This window comes from Salmo salar, chromosome 15, assembly GCF_965601325.2.
Source record: "Salmo salar chromosome 15, fSalSal1, whole genome shotgun sequence".
Lineage (NCBI taxonomy): Eukaryota > Metazoa > Chordata > Actinopteri > Salmoniformes > Salmonidae > Salmo > Salmo salar.
The window spans coordinates 23,972,663-23,990,000 of NC_138305.1; positions in this window are offsets into that span (position 1 = coordinate 23,972,663).

Genomic DNA, 17,338 nt, shown 5'->3' on the forward strand with positions numbered 1-17,338 from the left:
GGACTGGACTGCCACAGAGCCAGAGGGAGTTCTGTGGTGGAGGAGTTGGACTGGAATGGCATAGAGCCAGGGGGAGCTCTGTGGTGTAGGAGTTGGACTGGCATGGCACAGAGCCAGAGGTAGCTCTGTGGTGGAGGAGCTGGACTGGACTGGACTGGCACAGAGCCAGAGGGAGCTCTTTGGTGGAGGAGCTGGACTGGACTGGCATAGAGCCAGATGGAGCTCTGTGGTGGAGGAGTTGGACTGGACTGGACTGGCACAGAGCCAGAGGGAGTTCTGTGGTGGAGGAGTTGGACTGGACTGGCATAGAGCCAGAGGGAGCTCTGTGTTGGAGGAGTTGGACTGGCATGGCACAGAGCCAGAGGTAGCTCTGTGGTGGTGGAGCTGGACTGGACTGGCACAGAGCCAGAGGGAGCTCTGTGGTGGAGGAGCTGGACTGGACTGGCATAGAGCCAGAGGGAGCTCTGTGGTGGAGGAGCTGGACTGGAGTGGCACAGAGCCAGAGGGAGCTCTGTGGTGGAGGAGCTGGACTGGACTGGACTGGCACAGAGCCAGAGTGAGCTCTGTGGTGGAGGAGCTGGACTGGACTGGCATTGAGCCAGAGGGAGCTCTGTGGTGGAGGAGCTGGACTGGCATGGCACAGAGCCAGAGGGAGCTCTGTGGTGGAGAAGCTGGACTGGACTGGACTGGCACAGAGCCAGAGGGAGCTCTGTGGTGATGGAGCTGGACTGGACTGGACTGGCACAGAGCCAGAGGGAGCTCTGTGGTGGAGAAGCTGGACTGGACTGGACTGGCACAGAGCCAGAGGGAGCTCTGTGGTGGAGGAGCTGGACTGGACTGGCACAGAGCCAGAGGGAGCTCTGTGGTGGTGGAGCTGGACTGGACTGGACTGGCACAGAGCCAGAGGGAGCTCTGTGGTGATGGAGCTGGACTGGACTGGCACAGAGCCAGAGGGAGCTCTGTGGTGGAGGAGCTGGACTGGCATAGAGCCAGAGGGAACTCTGTGGTGGAGGAGCTGGACTGGCATGGCACAGAGCCAGAGGGAGCTCTGTGGTGGTGGAGCTGGACTGGACTGGACTGGCACAGAGCCAGAGGGAGCTCTTTGGTGGAGGAGCTGGACTGGACTGGCATAGAGCCAGATGGAGCTCTGTGGTGGAGGAGTTGGACTGGACTGGACTGGCACAGAGCCAGAGGGAGTTCTGTGGTGGAGGAGTTGGACTGGACTGGCATAGAGCCAGAGGGAGCTCTGTGTTGGAGGAGTTGGACTGGCATGGCACAGAGCCAGAGGTAGCTCTGTGGTGGTGGAGCTGGACTGGACTGGCACAGAGCCAGAGGGAGCTCTGTGGTGGAGGAGCTGGACTGGACTGGCATAGAGCCAGAGGGAGCTCTTAGGTGGAGGAGCTGGACTGGAGTGGCACAGAGCCAGAGGGAGCTCTGTGGTGGAGGAGCTGGACTGGACTGGACTGGCACAGAGCCAGAGTGAGCTCTGTGGTGGAGGAGCTGGACTGGACTGGCATTGAGCCAGAGGGAGCTCTGTGGTGGAGGAGCTGGACTGGCACAGAGCCAGAGGGAGCTCTGTGGTGGAGGAGCTGGACTGGCATGGCACAGAGCCAGAGGGAGCTCTGTGGTGGAGAAGCTGGACTGGACTGGCACAGAGCCAGAGGGAGCTCTGTGGTGATGGAGCTGGACTGGACTGGACTGGCACAGAGCCAGAGGGAGCTCTGTGGTGGAGAAGCTGGACTGGACTGGACTGGCACAGAGCCAGAGGGAGCTCTGTGGTGGAGGAGCTGGACTGGACTGGCACAGAGCCAGAGGGAGCTCTGTGGTGGTGGAGCTGGACTGGACTGGACTGGCACAGAGCCAGAGGGAGCTCTTTGGTGGTGGAGCTGGACTGGACTGGCACAGAGCCAGAGGGAGCTCTGTGGTGGAGGAGCTGGACTGGCATAGAGCCAGAGGGAACTCTGTGGTGGAGGAGCTGGACTGGCATGGCACAGAGCCAGAGGGAGCTCTGTGGTGGTGGAGCTGGACTGGACTGGACTGGCACAGAGCCAGAGGGAGCTCTTTGGTGGAGGAGCTGGACTGGACTGGCATAGAGCCAGATGGAGCTCTGTGGTGGAGGAGTTGGACTGGACTGGACTGGCACAGAGCCAGAGGGAGTTCTGTGGTGGAGGAGTTGGACTGGAATGGCATAGAGCCAGGGGGAGCTCAGTGGTGTAGGAGTTGGACTGGCATGGCACAGAGCCAGAGGTAGCTCTGTGGTGGAGGAGCTGGACTGGACTGGCACAGAGCCAGAGGGAGCTATGTGGTGGTGGAGCTGGACTGGACTGGACTGGCACAGAGCCAGAGGGAGCTCTGTGGTGGAGAAGCTGGACTGGACTGGCACAGAGCCAGAGGGAGCTCTGTGGTGGAGGAGCTGGACTGGACTGGCACAGAGCCAGAGGGAGCTCTGTGGTGGTGGAGCTGGACTGGACTGGCACAGAGCCAGAGGTAGCTCTGTGGTGGAGGAGCTGGACTGGACTGGCATAGAGCCAGAGGGAGCTCTGTGGTGGAGGTGCTGGACTGGACTGGCACAGAGCCAGAGGGAGCTCTGTGGTGGAGGTGCTGGACTGGACTGGACTGGCACAGAGCCAGAGGGAGCTCTGTGGTGGACGAGCTGGACTGGACTGGACTGGACTGGCACAGAGCCAGAGGGAGCTCTGTGGTGGAGGAGCTGGACTGGCATGGCACAGAGCCAGAGGGAGCTCTGTGGTGGTGGAGCTGGACTGGACTGGACTGGCACAGAGCCAGAGGGAGCTCTGTGGTGGAGGAGCTGGACTGGACTGGCAAAGAGCCAGAGGGAGCTCTGTGGTGGAGGAGCTGGACAGTACTGGCATAGAGCCAGAGGGAGCTCTGTGTTGGAGGAGTTGGACTGGCATGGCACAGAGCCAGAGGTTGCTCTGTGGTGGTGGAGCTGGACTGGACTGGACTGGACTGGCACAGAGCCAGAGGGAGCTCTGTGGTGGAGGAGCTGGATTGGACTGGCATAGAGCCAGAGGGAGCTCTGTGGTGGAGGAGCTGGACTTGAGTGGCACAGAGCCAGAGGGAGCTCTGTGGTGGAGGAGCTGGACTGGACTGGACTGGCACAGAGCCAGAGTGAGCTCTGTGGTGGAGGAGCTGGACTGGACTGGCATTGAGCCAGAGGGAGTTCTGTGGTGGAGGAGTTGGACTGGAATGGCATAGAGCCAGGGGGAGCTCTGTGGTGTAGGAGTTGGACTGGCATGGCACAGAGCCAGAGGTAGCTCTGTGGTGGAGGAGCTGGACTGGACTGGCACAGAGCCAGAGGGAGCTCTGTGGTGGTGGAGCTGGAATGGACTGAACTGGCACAGAGCCAGAGGGAGCTCTGTGGTGGAGAAGCTGGACTGGACTGGCACAGAGCCAGAGGGAGCTCTGTGGTGGAGGAGCTGGACTGGACTGGCACAGAGCCAGAGGGAGCTCTGTGGTGGTGGAGCTGGACTGGACTGGACTGGCACAGAGCCAGAGGGAGCTCTGTGGTGGTGGAGCTGGACTGGACTGGCACAGAGCCAGAGGGAGCTCTGTGGTGGAGGAGCTGGACTGGACTGGCACAGAGCCAGAGGTAGCTCTGTGGTGGAGGAGCTGGACTGGACTGGCATAGAGCCAGAGGGAGCTCTGTGGTGGAGGAGCTGGATTGGACTGGACTGGCACAGAGCCAGAGGGAGCTCTGTGGTGGACGAGCTGGACTGGACTGGACTGGACTGGCACAGAGCCAGAGGGAGCTCTGTGGTGGAGGAGCTGGACTGGCATGGCACAGAGCCAGAGGGAGCTCTGTGGTGGTGGAGCTGGACTGGACTGGACTGGCACAGAGCCAGAGGGAGCTCTGTGGTGGAGGAGCTGGACTGGACTGGCAAAGAGCCAGAGGGAGCTCTGTGGTGGAGGAGCTGGACTGGCATGGCACAGAGCCAGAGGGAGCTCTGTGGTGGTGGAGCTGGACTGGACTGGACTGGCACAGAGCCAGAGGGAGCTCTTTGGTGGAGGAGCTGGACTGGACTGGCATAGAGCCAGAGGGAGCTCTGTGGTGGAGGAGCTGGACTGGAGTGGCACAGAGCCAGAGGGAGCTCTGTGGTGGAGGAGCTGGACTGGCGTGGCACAGAGCCAGAGGGAGCTCTGTGGTGGAGAAGCTGGACTGGACTGGACTGGCACAGAGCCAGAGGGAGCTCTGTGGTGATGGAGCTGGACTGGACTGGACTGGCACAGAGCCAGAGGGAGCTCTGTGGTGGAGAAGCTGGACTGGACTGGACTGGCACAGAGCCAGAGGGAGCTCTGTGGTGGAGGAGCTGGACTGGACTGGCACAGAGCCAGAGGGAGCTCTGTGGTGGTGGAGCTGGACTGGACTGGACTTGCACAGAGCCAGAGGGAGCTCTGTGGTGGTGGAGCTGGACTGGACTGGCACAGAGCCAGAGGGAGCTCTGTGGTGGAGGAGCTGGACTGGCATAGAGCCAGAGGGAACTCTGTGGTGGAGGAGCTGGACTGGCATGGCACAGAGCCAGAGGGAGCTCTGTGGTGGTGGAGCTGGACTGGACTGGACTGGCACAGAGCCAGATGGAGCTCTGTGGTGGAGGAGTTGGACTGGACTGGACTGCCACAGAGCCAGAGGGAGTTCTGTGGTGGAGGAGTTGGACTGGAATGGCATAGAGCCAGGGGGAGCTCTGTGGTGTAGGAGTTGGACTGGCATGGCACAGAGCCAGAGGTAGCTCTGTGGTGGAGGAGCTGGACTGGACTGGACTGGCACAGAGCCAGAGGGAGCTCTGTGGTGATGGAGCTGGACTGGACTGGACTGACACAGAGCCAGAGGGAGCTCTGTGGTGGAGAAGCTGGACTGGACTGGACTGGCACAGAGCCAGAGGGAGCTCTGTGGTGGAGGAGCTGGACTGGACTGGCACAGAGCCAGAGGGAGCTCTGTGGTGGTGGAGCTGGACTGGACTGGCACAGAGCCAGAGGGAGCTCTGTGGTGGTGGAGCTGGACTGGACTGGCACAGAGCCAGAGGGAGCTCTGTGGTGGAGGAGCTGGACTGGCATGGCACAGAGCCAGAGGGAGCTCTGTGGTGGTGGAGCTGGACTGGACTGGACTGGCACAGAGCCAGAGGGAGCTCTTTGGTGGAGGAGCTGGACTGGACTGGCATAGAGCCAGATGGAGCTCTGTGGTGGAGGAGCTGGACTGTACTGGCATAGAGCCAGATGGAGCTCTGTGGTGGAGGAGTTGGACTGGACTGGACTGGCACAGAGCCAGAGGGAGTTCTGTGGTGGAGGAGTTGGACTGGACTGGCATAGAGCCAGAGGGAGCTCTGTGTTGGAGGAGTTGGACTGGCATGGCACAGAGCCAGAGGTAGCTCTGTGGTGGTGGAGCTGGACTGGACTGGCACAGAGCCAGAGGGAGCTCTGTGGTGGAGGAGCTGGACTGGACTGGCATAGAGCCAGAGGGAGCTCTGTGGTGGAGGAGCTGGACTGGAGTGGCACAGAGCCAGAGGGAGCTCTGTGGTGGAGGAGCTGGACTGGACTGGACTGGCACAGAGCCAGAGTGAGCTCTGTGGTGGAGGAGCTGGACTGGACTGGCATTGAGCCAGAGGGAGCTCTGTGGTGGAGGAGCTGGACTGGCACAGAGCCAGAGGGAGCTCTGTGGTGGAGGAGCTGGACTGGCATGGCACAGAGCCAGAGGGAGCTCTGTGGTGGAGAAGCTGGACTGGACTGGACTGGCACAGAGCCAGAGGGAGCTCTGTGGTGATGGAGCTGGACTGGACTGGACTGGCACAGAGCCAGAGGGAGCTCTGTGGTGGAGAAGCTGGACTGGACTGGACTGGCACAGAGCCAGAGGGAGCTCTGTGGTGGAGGAGCTGGACTGGACTGGCACAGAGCCAGAGGGAGCTCTGTGGTGGTGGAGCTGGACTGGACTGGACTGGCACAGAGCCAGAGGGAGCTCTGTGGTGGTGGAGCTGGACTGGACTGGCACAGAGCCAGAGGGAGCTCTGTGGTGGAGGAGCTGGACTGGCATAGAGCCAGAGGGAACTCTGTGGTGGAGGAGCTGGACTGGCATGGCACAGAGCCAGAGGGAGCTCTGTGGTGGTGGAGCTGGACTGGACTGGACTGGCACAGAGCCAGAGGGAGCTCTTTGGTGGAGGAGCTGGACTGGACTGGCATAGAGCCAGATGGAGCTCTGTGGTGGAGGAGTTGGACTGGACTGGACTGGCACAGAGCCAGAGGGAGTTCTGTGGTGGAGGAGTTGGACTGGAATGGCATAGAGCCAGGGGGAGCTCTGTGGTGTAGGAGTTGGACTGGCATGGCACAGAGCCAGAGGTAGCTCTGTGGTGGAGGAGCTGGACTGGACTGGCACAGAGCCAGAGGGAGCTATGTGGTGGTGGAGCTGGACTGGACTGGACTGGCACAGAGCCAGAGGGAGCTCTGTGGTGGAGAAGCTGGACTGGACTGGCACAGAGCCAGAGGGAGCTCTGTGGTGGAGGAGCTGGACTGGACTGGCACAGAGCCAGAGGTAGCTCTGTGGTGGAGGCGCTGGACTGGACTGGCATAGAGCCAGAGGGAGCTCTGTGGTGGAGGTGCTGGACTGGACTGGCACAGAGCCAGAGTGAGCTCTGTGGTGGAGGTGCTGGACTGGACTGGACTGGCACAGAGCCAGAGGGAGCTCTGTGGTGGACGAGCTGGACTGGACTGGACTGGACTGGCACAGAGCCAGAGGGAGATCTGTGGTGGAGGAGCTGGACTGGCATGGCACAGAGCCAGAGGGAGCTCTGTGGTGGTGGAGCTGGACTGGACTGGACTGGCACAGAGCCAGAGGGAGCTCTGTGGTGGAGGAGCTGGACTGGACTGGCAAAGAGCCAGAGGGAGCTCTGTGGTGGAGGAGCTGGACTGGACTGGCATAGAGCCAGAGGGAGCTCTGTGTTGGAGGAGTTGGACTGGCATGGCACAGAGCCAGAGGTAGCTCTGTGGTGGTGGAGCTGGACTGGACTGGACTGGCACAGAGCCAGAGGGAGCTCTGTGGTGGAGGAGCTGGACTGGACTGGCATAGAGCCAGAGGGAGCTCTGTGGTGGAGGAGCTGGACTTGAGTGGCACAGAACCAGAGGGAGCTCTCTGGTGGAGGAGCTGGACTGGACTGGACTGGCACAGAGCCAGAGTGAGCTCTGTGGTGGAGGAGCTGGACTGGACTGGCATTGAGCCAGAGGGAACTCTGTGGTGGAGGAGCTGGACTGGCATGGCACAGAGCCAGAGGGAGCTCTGTGGTGGTGGAGCTGGACTGGACTGGACTGGCACAGAGCCAGATGGAGCTCTGTGGTGGAGGAGTTGGACTGGACTGGACTGCCACAGAGCCAGAGGGAGTTCTGTGGTGGAGGAGTTGGACTGGAATGGCATAGAGCCAGGGGGAGCTCTGTGGTGTAGGAGTTGGACTGGCATGGCACAGAGCCAGAGGTAGCTCTGTGGTGGAGGAGCTGGACTGGACTGGACTGGCACAGAGCCAGAGGGAGCTCTGTGGTGATGGAGCTGGACTGGACTGGACTGACACAGAGCCAGAGGGAGCTCTGTGGTGGAGAAGCTGGACTGGACTGGACTGGCACAGAGCCAGAGGGAGCTCTGTGGTGGAGGAGCTGGACTGGACTGGCACAGAGCCAGAGGGAGCTCTGTGGTGGTGGAGCTGGACTGGACTGGCACAGAGCCAGAGGGAGCTCTGTGGTGGTGGAGCTGGACTGGACTGGCACAGAGCCAGAGGGAGCTCTGTGGTGGAGGAGCTGGACTGGCATAGAGCCAGAGGGAACTCTGTGGTGGAGGAGCTGGACTGGCATGGCACAGAGCCAGAGGGAGCTCTGTGGTGGTGGAGCTGGACTGGACTGGACTGGCACAGAGCCAGAGGGAGCTCTTTGGTGGAGGAGCTGGACTGGACTGGCATAGAGCCAGATGGAGCTCTGTGGTGGAGGAGCTGGACTGTACTGGCATAGAGCCAGATGGAGCTCTGTGGTGGAGGAGTTGGACTGGACTGGACTGGCACAGAGCCAGAGGGAGTTCTGTGGTGGAGGAGTTGGACTGGACTGGCATAGAGCCAGAGGGAGCTCTGTGTTGGAGGAGTTGGACTGGCATGGCACAGAGCCAGAGGTAGCTCTGTGGTGGTGGAGCTGGACTGGACTGGCACAGAGCCAGAGGGAGCTCTGTGGTGGAGGAGCTGGACTGGACTGGCATAGAGCCAGAGGGAGCTCTGTGGTGGAGGAGCTGGACTGGAGTGGCACAGAGCCAGAGGGAGCTCTGTGGTGGAGGAGCTGGACTGGACTGGACTGGCACAGAGCCAGAGTGAGCTCTGTGGTGGAGGAGCTGGACTGGACTGGCATTGAGCCAGAGGGAGCTCTGTGGTGGAGGAGCTGGACTGGCACAGAGCCAGAGGGAGCTCTGTGGTGGAGGAGCTGGACTGGCATGGCACAGAGCCAGAGGGAGCTCTGTGGTGGAGAAGCTGGACTGGACTGGACTGGCACAGAGCCAGAGGGAGCTCTGTGGTGATGGAGCTGGACTGGACTGGACTGGCACAGAGCCAGAGGGAGCTCTGTGGTGGAGAAGCTGGACTGGACTGGACTGGCACAGAGCCAGAGGGAGCTCTGTGGTGGAGGAGCTGGACTGGACTGGCACAGAGCCAGAGGGAGCTCTGTGGTGGTGGAGCTGGACTGGACTGGACTGGCACAGAGCCAGAGGGAGCTCTGTGGTGGTGGAGCTGGACTGGACTGGCACAGAGCCAGAGGGAGCTCTGTGGTGGAGGAGCTGGACTGGCATAGAGCCAGAGGGAACTCTGTGGTGGAGGAGCTGGACTGGCATGGCACAGAGCCAGAGGGAGCTCTGTGGTGGTGGAGCTGGACTGGACTGGACTGGCACAGAGCCAGAGGGAGCTCTTTGGTGGAGGAGCTGGACTGGACTGGCATAGAGCCAGATGGAGCTCTGTGGTGGAGGAGTTGGACTGGACTGGACTGGCACAGAGCCAGAGGGAGTTCTGTGGTGGAGGAGTTGGACTGGAATGGCATAGAGCCAGGGGGAGCTCTGTGGTGTAGGAGTTGGACTGGCATGGCACAGAGCCAGAGGTAGCTCTGTGGTGGAGGAGCTGGACTGGACTGGCACAGAGCCAGAGGGAGCTATGTGGTGGTGGAGCTGGACTGGACTGGACTGGCACAGAGCCAGAGGGAGCTCTGTGGTGGAGAAGCTGGACTGGACTGGCACAGAGCCAGAGGGAGCTCTGTGGTGGAGGAGCTGGACTGGACTGGCACAGAGCCAGAGGTAGCTCTGTGGTGGAGGCGCTGGACTGGACTGGCATAGAGCCAGAGGGAGCTCTGTGGTGGAGGTGCTGGACTGGACTGGCACAGAGCCAGAGTGAGCTCTGTGGTGGAGGTGCTGGACTGGACTGGACTGGCACAGAGCCAGAGGGAGCTCTGTGGTGGACGAGCTGGACTGGACTGGACTGGACTGGCACAGAGCCAGAGGGAGATCTGTGGTGGAGGAGCTGGACTGGCATGGCACAGAGCCAGAGGGAGCTCTGTGGTGGTGGAGCTGGACTGGACTGGACTGGCACAGAGCCAGAGGGAGCTCTGTGGTGGAGGAGCTGGACTGGACTGGCAAAGAGCCAGAGGGAGCTCTGTGGTGGAGGAGCTGGACTGGACTGGCATAGAGCCAGAGGGAGCTCTGTGTTGGAGGAGTTGGACTGGCATGGCACAGAGCCAGAGGTAGCTCTGTGGTGGTGGAGCTGGACTGGACTGGACTGGCACAGAGCCAGAGGGAGCTCTGTGGTGGAGGAGCTGGACTGGACTGGCATAGAGCCAGAGGGAGCTCTGTGGTGGAGGAGCTGGACTTGAGTGGCACAGAACCAGAGGGAGCTCTCTGGTGGAGGAGCTGGACTGGACTGGACTGGCACAGAGCCAGAGTGAGCTCTGTGGTGGAGGAGCTGGACTGGACTGGCATTGAGCCAGAGGGAACTCTGTGGTGGAGGAGCTGGACTGGCATGGCACAGAGCCAGAGGGAGCTCTGTGGTGGTGGAGCTGGACTGGACTGGACTGGCACAGAGCCAGAGGGAGCTCTTTGGTGGAGGAGCTGGACTGGACTGGCATAGAGCCAGATGGAGCTCTGTGGTGGAGGAGTTGGACTGGACTGGACTGGCACAGAGCCAGAGGGAGTTCTGTGGTGGAGGAGTTGGACTGGAATGGCATAGAGCCAGGGGGAGCTCTGTGGTGTAGGAGTTGGACTGGCATGGCACAGAGCCAGAGGTAGCTCTGTGTTGGGGTGGAGCTGGACTGGACTGGCACAGAGCCAGAGGGAGCTCTGTGGTGGTGGAGCTGGAATGGACTGGACTGGCACAGAGCCAGAGGGAGCTCTGTGGTGGAGAAGCTGGACTGGACTGGCACAGAGCCAGAGGGAGCTCTGTGGTGGAGGAGCTGGACTGGACTGGCACAGAGCCAGAGGGAGCTCTGTGGTGGTGGAGCTGGACTGGACTGGCACAGAGCCAGAGGGAGCTCTGTGGTGGTGGAGCTGGACTGGACTGGCACAGAGCCAGAGGGAGCTCTGTGGTGGAGGAGCTGGACTGGACTGGCACAGAGCCAGAGGTAGCTCTGTGGTGGAGGAGCTGGACTGGACTGGCATAGAGCCAGAGGGAGCTCTGTGGTGGAGGAGCTGGATTGGACTGGACTGGCACAGAGCCAGAGGGAGCTCTGTGGTGGACGAGCTGGACTGGACTGGACTGGACTGGCACAGAGCCAGAGGGAGCTCTGTGGTGGAGGAGCTGGACTGGCATGGCACAGAGCCAGAGGGAGCTCTGTGGTGGTGGAGCTGGACTGGACTGGACTGGCACAGAGCCAGAGGGAGCTCTGTGGTGGAGGAACTGGACTGGACTGGCAAAGAGCCAGAGGGAGCTCTGTGGTGGAGGAGCTGGACTGGCATGGCACAGAGCCAGAGGGAGCTCTGTGGTGGTGGAGCTGGACTGGACTGGACTGGCACAGAGCCAGAGGGAGCTCTTTGGTGGAGGAGCTGGACTGGACTGGCATAGAGCCAGAGGGAGCTCTGTGGTGGAGGAGCTGGACTGGAGTGGCACAGAGCCAGAGGGAGCTCTGTGGTGGAGGAGCTGGACTGGCATGGCACAGAGCCAGAGGGAGCTCTGTGGTGGAGAAGCTGGACTGGACTGGACTGGCACAGAGCCAGAGGGAGCTCTGTGGTGATGGAGCTGGACTGGACTGGACTGGCACAGAGCCAGAGGGAGCTCTGTGGTGGAGAAGCTGGACTGGACTGGACTGGCACAGAGCCAGAGGGAGCTCTGTGGTGGAGGAGCTGGACTGGACTGGCACAGAGCCAGAGGGAGCTCTGTGGTGGTGGAGCTGGACTGGACTGGACTTGCACAGAGCCAGAGGGAGCTCTGTGGTGGTGGAGCTGGACTGGACTGGCACAGAGCCAGAGGGAGCTCTGTGGTGGAGGAGCTGGACTGGCATAGAGCCAGAGGGAACTCTGTGGTGGAGGAGCTGGACTGGCATGGCACAGAGCCAGAGGGAGCTCTGTGGTGGTGGAGCTGGACTGGACTGGCATAGAGCCAGATGGAGCTCTGTGGTGGAGGAGTTGGACTGGACTGGACTGGAACAGAGCCAGAGGGAGTTCTGTGGTGGAGGAGTTGGACTGGAATTGCATAGAGCCAGGGGGAGCTCTGTGGTGTAGGAGTTGGACTGGCATGGCACAGAGCCAGAGGTAGCTCTGTGGTGGAGGAGCTGGACTGGACTGGCACAGAGCCAGAGGGAGCTCTGTGGTGGTGGAGCTGGACTGGACTGGCACAGAGCCAGAGGGAGCTCTGTGGTGGAGAAGCTGGACTGGACTGGCACAGAGCCAGAGGGAGCTCTGTGGTGGAGGAGCTGGACTGGACTGGCACAGAGCCAGAGGGAGCTCTGTGGTGGTGGAGCTGGACTGGACTGGACTGGCACAGAGCCAGAGGGAGCTCTGTGGTGGTGGAGCTGGACTGGACTGGCACAGAGCCAGAGGGAGCTCTGTGGTGGAGGAGCTGGACTAGACTGGCACAGAGCCAGAGGTAGCTCTGTGGTGGAGGAGCTGGACTGGACTGGCATAGAGCCAGAGGGAGCTCTGTGGTGGAGGTGCTGGACTGGACTGGACTGGCACAGAGCCAGAGGGAGCTCTGTGGTGGACGAGCTGGACTGGACTGGACTGGACTGGCACAGAGCCAGAGGGAGCTCTGTGGTGGAGGAGCTGGACTGGCATGGCACAGAGCCAGAGGGAGCTCTGTGGTGGTGGAGCTGGACTGGACTGGACTGGCACAGAGCCAGAGGGAACTCTGTGGTGGAGGAGCTGGACTGGACTGGCAAAGAGCCAGAGGGAGCTCTGTGGTGGAGGAGCTGGACTGGACTGGCATAGAGCCAGAGGGAGCTCTGTGTTGGAGGAGTTGGACTGGCATGGCACAGAGCCAGAGGTAGCTCTGTGGTGGTGGAGCTGGACTGGACTGGACTGGCACAGAGCCAGAGGGAGCTCTGTGGTGGAGGAGCTGGACTGGACTGGCATAGAGCCAGAGGGAGCTCTGTGGTGGAGGAGCTGGACTTGAGTGGCACAGAGCCAGAGGGAGCTCTGTGGTGGAGGAGCTGGACTGGACTGGACTGGCACAGAGCCAGAGTGAGCTCTGTGGTGGAGGAGCTGGACTGGACTGGCATTGAGCCAGAGGGAGCTCTGTGGTGGAGGAGCTGGACTGGCACAGAGCCAGAGGGAGCTCTGTGGTGGAGGAGCTGGACTGGCATGGCACAGAGCCAGAGGGAGCTCTGTGGTGGAGGAGCTGGACTGGACTGGACTGGCACAGAGCCAGAGGGAGCTCTGTGGTGGTGGAGCTGGACTGGACTGGACTGGGACAGAGCCAGAGGGAGCTCTGTGGTGGAGAAGCTGGACTGGACTGGACTGGCACAGAGCCAGAGGGAGCTCTGTGGTGGATTAGCTGGACTGGACTGGCACAGAGCCAGAGGGAGCTCTGTGGTGGTGGAGCTGGACTGGACTGGACTGGCACAGAGCCAGAGGGAGCTCTGTGGTGGTGGAGCTGGACTGGACTGGCACAGAGCCAGAGGGAGCTCTGTGGTGGAGGAGCTGGACTGGACTGGCATAGAGCCAGAGGGAACTCTGTGGTGGAGGAGCTGGACTGGCATGGCACAGAGCCAGAGGGAGCTCTGTGTTGGTGGAGCTGGACTGGACTGGACTGGCACAGAGCCAGAGGGAGCTCTTTGGTGGAGGAGCTGGACTGGACTGGCATAGAGCCAGATGGAGCTCTGTGGTGGAGGAGTTGGACTGGACTGGACTGGCACAGAGCCAGAGGGAGTTCTGTGGTGAAGTTGGACTGGAATGGCATAGAGCCAGGGGGAGCTCTGTGGTGTAGGAGTTGGACCGGCATGGCACAGAGCCAGAGGTAGCTATGTGGTGGAGGAGCTGGACTGGACTGGCACAGAGCCAGAGGGAGCTCTGTGGTGGAGAAGCTGGACTGGACTGGCACAGAGCCAGAGGGAGCTCTGTGGTGGAGAAGTTGGACTGGAATGGCATAGAGCCAGGGGGAGCTCTGTGGTGGAGGAGCTGGACTGGACTGGCATAGAGCCAGAGGGAGCTCTGTGGTGGAGGAGCTGGACTGGACTGGACTGGCACAGAGCCAGAGGGAGCTCTGTGGTGGAGGAGCTGGACTGGACTGGACTGGACTGGCACAGAGCCAGAGGGAGCTCTGTGGTGGAGGAGCTGGACTGGCATGGCACAGAGCCAGAGGGAGCTCTGTGGTGGTGGAGCTGGACTGGACTGGACTGGCACAGAGCCAGAGGGAGCTCTGTGGTGGAGGAGCTGGACTGGACTGGCACAGAGCCAGAGGGAGCTCTGTGGTGGAGGAGCTGGACTGGCATGGCACAGAGCCAGAGGGAGCTCTGTGGTGGAGGAGCTGGACTGGACTGGACTGGCACAGAGCCAGAGGGAGCTCTGTGGTGGAGGAGCTGGACTGGACTGGCATAGAGCCAGAGGGAGCTCTGTGGTGGAGGAGCTGGACTGGACTTGACTGGCACAGAGCCAGAGGGAGCTCTGTGGTGGAAGAGCTGGACTGGACTGGACTGGCACAGAGCCAGAGGGAGCTCTGTGGTGGAGGAGCTGGACTGGACTGGCATAGAGCCAGAGGGAGCTCTGTGGTGGAGGAGCTGGACTGGACTGGCATAGAGCCAGAGGGAGCTCTGTGGTGGAGGAGCTGGACTGGTCTGGACTGGCACAGAGCCAGAGGGAGCTCTGTGGTGGAGGAGCTGGACTGGACTGGACTGGCACAGTGCCAGAGGGAGCTCTGTGGTGGAGGAGCTGGACTGGCATAGAGCCAGAGGGAGCTCTGTGGTGGAGGAGCTGGACTGGACTGGCATAGAGCCAGAGGGAGCTCTGTGGTGGAGGAGCTGGACTGGCATGGCACAGAGCCAGAGGGAGCTCTGTGGTGGTGGAGCTGGACTGGACTGGACTGGCACAGAGCCAGAGGGAGCTCTTTGGTGGAGGAGCTGGACTGGACTGGCATAGAGCCAGAGGGAGCTCTGTGGTGGAGGAGCTGGACTGGATTGGCATAGAGCCAGAGGGAGCTCTGTGGTGGAGGAGCTGGACTGGACTGGACTGGCACAGAGCCAGAGGGAGCTCTGTGGTGGAGGAGCTGGACTGGACTGGACTGGCACAGAGCCAGAGGGAGCTCTGTGGAGGAGGAGCTGGACTGGACTGGCATCGAGCGGGAGGGAGCTCTGTGGTGGAGGAGCTAGAATGGACTGGCATAGAGCCAGAGGGAGCTCTGTGGTGGAGGAGCTGGACTGGACTGGCATAGAGCCAGAGGGAGCTCTGTGGTGGAGGAGCTGGACTGGACTTGACTGGCACAGAGCCAGAGGGAGCTCTGTGGTGGAGGAGCTGGACTGGACTGGACTGGACTGGCACAGAGCCAGAGGGAGCTCTGTGGTGGAGGAGCTGGACTGGACTGGCACAGAGCCAGAGGGAGCTCTGTGGTGGAGGAGCTGGACTGGACTGGCACAGAGCCAGAGGTAGCTCTGTGGTGGAGGAGCTGGACTGGACTGGCATAGAGCCAGAGGGAGCTCTGTGGTGGAGGAGCTGGACTGGACTGGCATAGAGCCAGAGGGAGCTCTGTGGTGGAGGAGCTGGACTGGACTGGACTGGCACAGAGCCAGAGGGAGCTCTGTGGTGGAGGAGCTGGACTGGACTGGACTGGACTGGCACAGAGCCAGAGGGAGCTCTGTGGTGGAGGAGCTGGACTGGACTGGCATAGAGCCAGAGGGAGCTCTGTGGTGGAGGAGGTGGACTGGACTTGCATAGAGCCAGAGGGAGCTCTGTGGTGGAGGAGCTGGACTGGCATGGCACAGAGCCAGAGGGAGCTCTGTGGTGGTGGAGCTGGACTGGACTGGCACAGAGCCAGAGGGAGCTCTTTGGTGGAGGAGCTGGACTGGACTGGCATAGAGCCAGAGGGAGCTCTGTGGTGGAGGAGCTGGACTGGACTGGCATAGAGCCAGAGGGAGCTCTGTGGTGGAGGAGCTGGACTGGACTGGACTGGCACAGAGCCAGAGGGAGCTCTGTGGTGGAGGAGCTGGACTGGACTGGACTGGACTGGCACAGAGCCAGAGGGAGCTCTGTGGTGGAGGAGCTGGACTGGACTGGCATCGAGCCAGAGGGAGCTCTGTGGTGGAGGAGCTGGACTGGCATGGCACAGAGCCAGAGGGAGCTCTGTGGTGGTGGAGCTGGACTGGACTGGCATAGAGCCAGAGGGAGCTATGTGGTGGAGGAGCTGGACTGGCACAGAGCCAGAGGGAGCTCTGTGGTGGAGGAACTGGACTGGACTCGACTGGCACAGAGCCAGAGGGAGCTCTGTGGTGGTGGAGCTGGACTGGACTGGACTGGACTGGCACAGAGCCAGAGGGAGCTCTGTGGTGGAGGAGCTGGACTGGCATGGCACAGAGCCAGAGGGAGCTCTGTGGTGGAGGAGCTGGACTGGACTGGCATAGAGCCAGGGAGCTCTGTGGTGGAGGAGTTGGACTGGACTCGACTGGCACAGAGCCAGAGGGAGTTCTGTGGTGGAGGAGTTGGACTGGAATGGCACAGAGCCAGAGGGAGCTCTGTGGTGGTGGAGCTGGACTGGACTGGCACAGAGCCAGAGGGAGCTCTTTGGTGGAGGAGCTGGACTGGACTGGCATAGAGCCAGAGGGAGCTCTGTGGTGGAGGAGCTGGACTGGACTGGACTGGCACAGAGCCAGAGGGAGCTCTGTGCTGGAGGAGCTGGACTGGACTGGCATAGAGCCAGGGAGCTCTGTGGTGGAGGAGTTGGACTGGACTCGACTGGCACAGAGCCAGAGGGAGTTCTGTGGTGGAGGAGTTGGACTGGAATGGCACAGAGCCAGAGGGAGCTCTGTGGTGGTGGAGCTGGACTGGACTGGCACAGAGCCAGAGGGAGCTCTTTGGTGGAGGAGCTGGACTGGACTGGCATAGAGCCAGAGGGAGCTCTGTGGTGGAGGAGCTGGACTGGACTGGCATAGAGCCAGAGGGAGCTCTGTGGTGGAGGCGCTGGACTGGACTGGACTGGCACAGAGCCAGAGGGAGCTCTGTGGTGGAGGAGCTGGACTGGACCTGGACTGGACTGGCACAGAGCCAGAGGGAGCTCTGTGGTGGAGGAGCTGGACTGGACTGGCATCGAGCCAGAGGGAGCTCTGTGGTGGAGGAGCTGGACTGGCATGGCACAGAGCCAGAGGGAGCTCTGTGGTGGTGGAGCTGGACTGGACTGGCATAGAGCCAGAGGGAGCTATGTGGTGGAGGAGCTGGACTGGCACAGAGCCAGAGGGAGCTCTGTGGTGGAGGAACTGGACTGGACTCGACTGGCACAGAGCCAGAGGGAGCTCTGTGGTGGTGGAGCTGGACTGGACTGGACTGGACTGGCACAGAGCCAGAGGGAGCTCTGTGGTGGAGAAGCTGGACTGGACTGGACTGGCACAGAGCCAGAGGGAGCTCTGTGGTGGAGGAGCTGGACTGGACTGGCACAGAGCCAGAGGGAGCTCTGTGGTGGTGGAGCTGGACTGGACTGGACTGGCACAGAGCCAGAGGGAGCTCTGTGCTGGAGGAGCTGGACTGGACTGGCATAGAGCCAGGGAGCTCTGTGGTGGAGGAGTTGGACTGGACTCGACTGGCACAGAGCCAGAGGGAGTTCTGTGGTGGAGGAGTTGGACTGGAATGGCACAGTGCCAGAGGTAGCTCTGTGGTGGTGGAGCTGGACTGGACTGGCACAGAGCCAGAGGGAGCTCTGTGGTG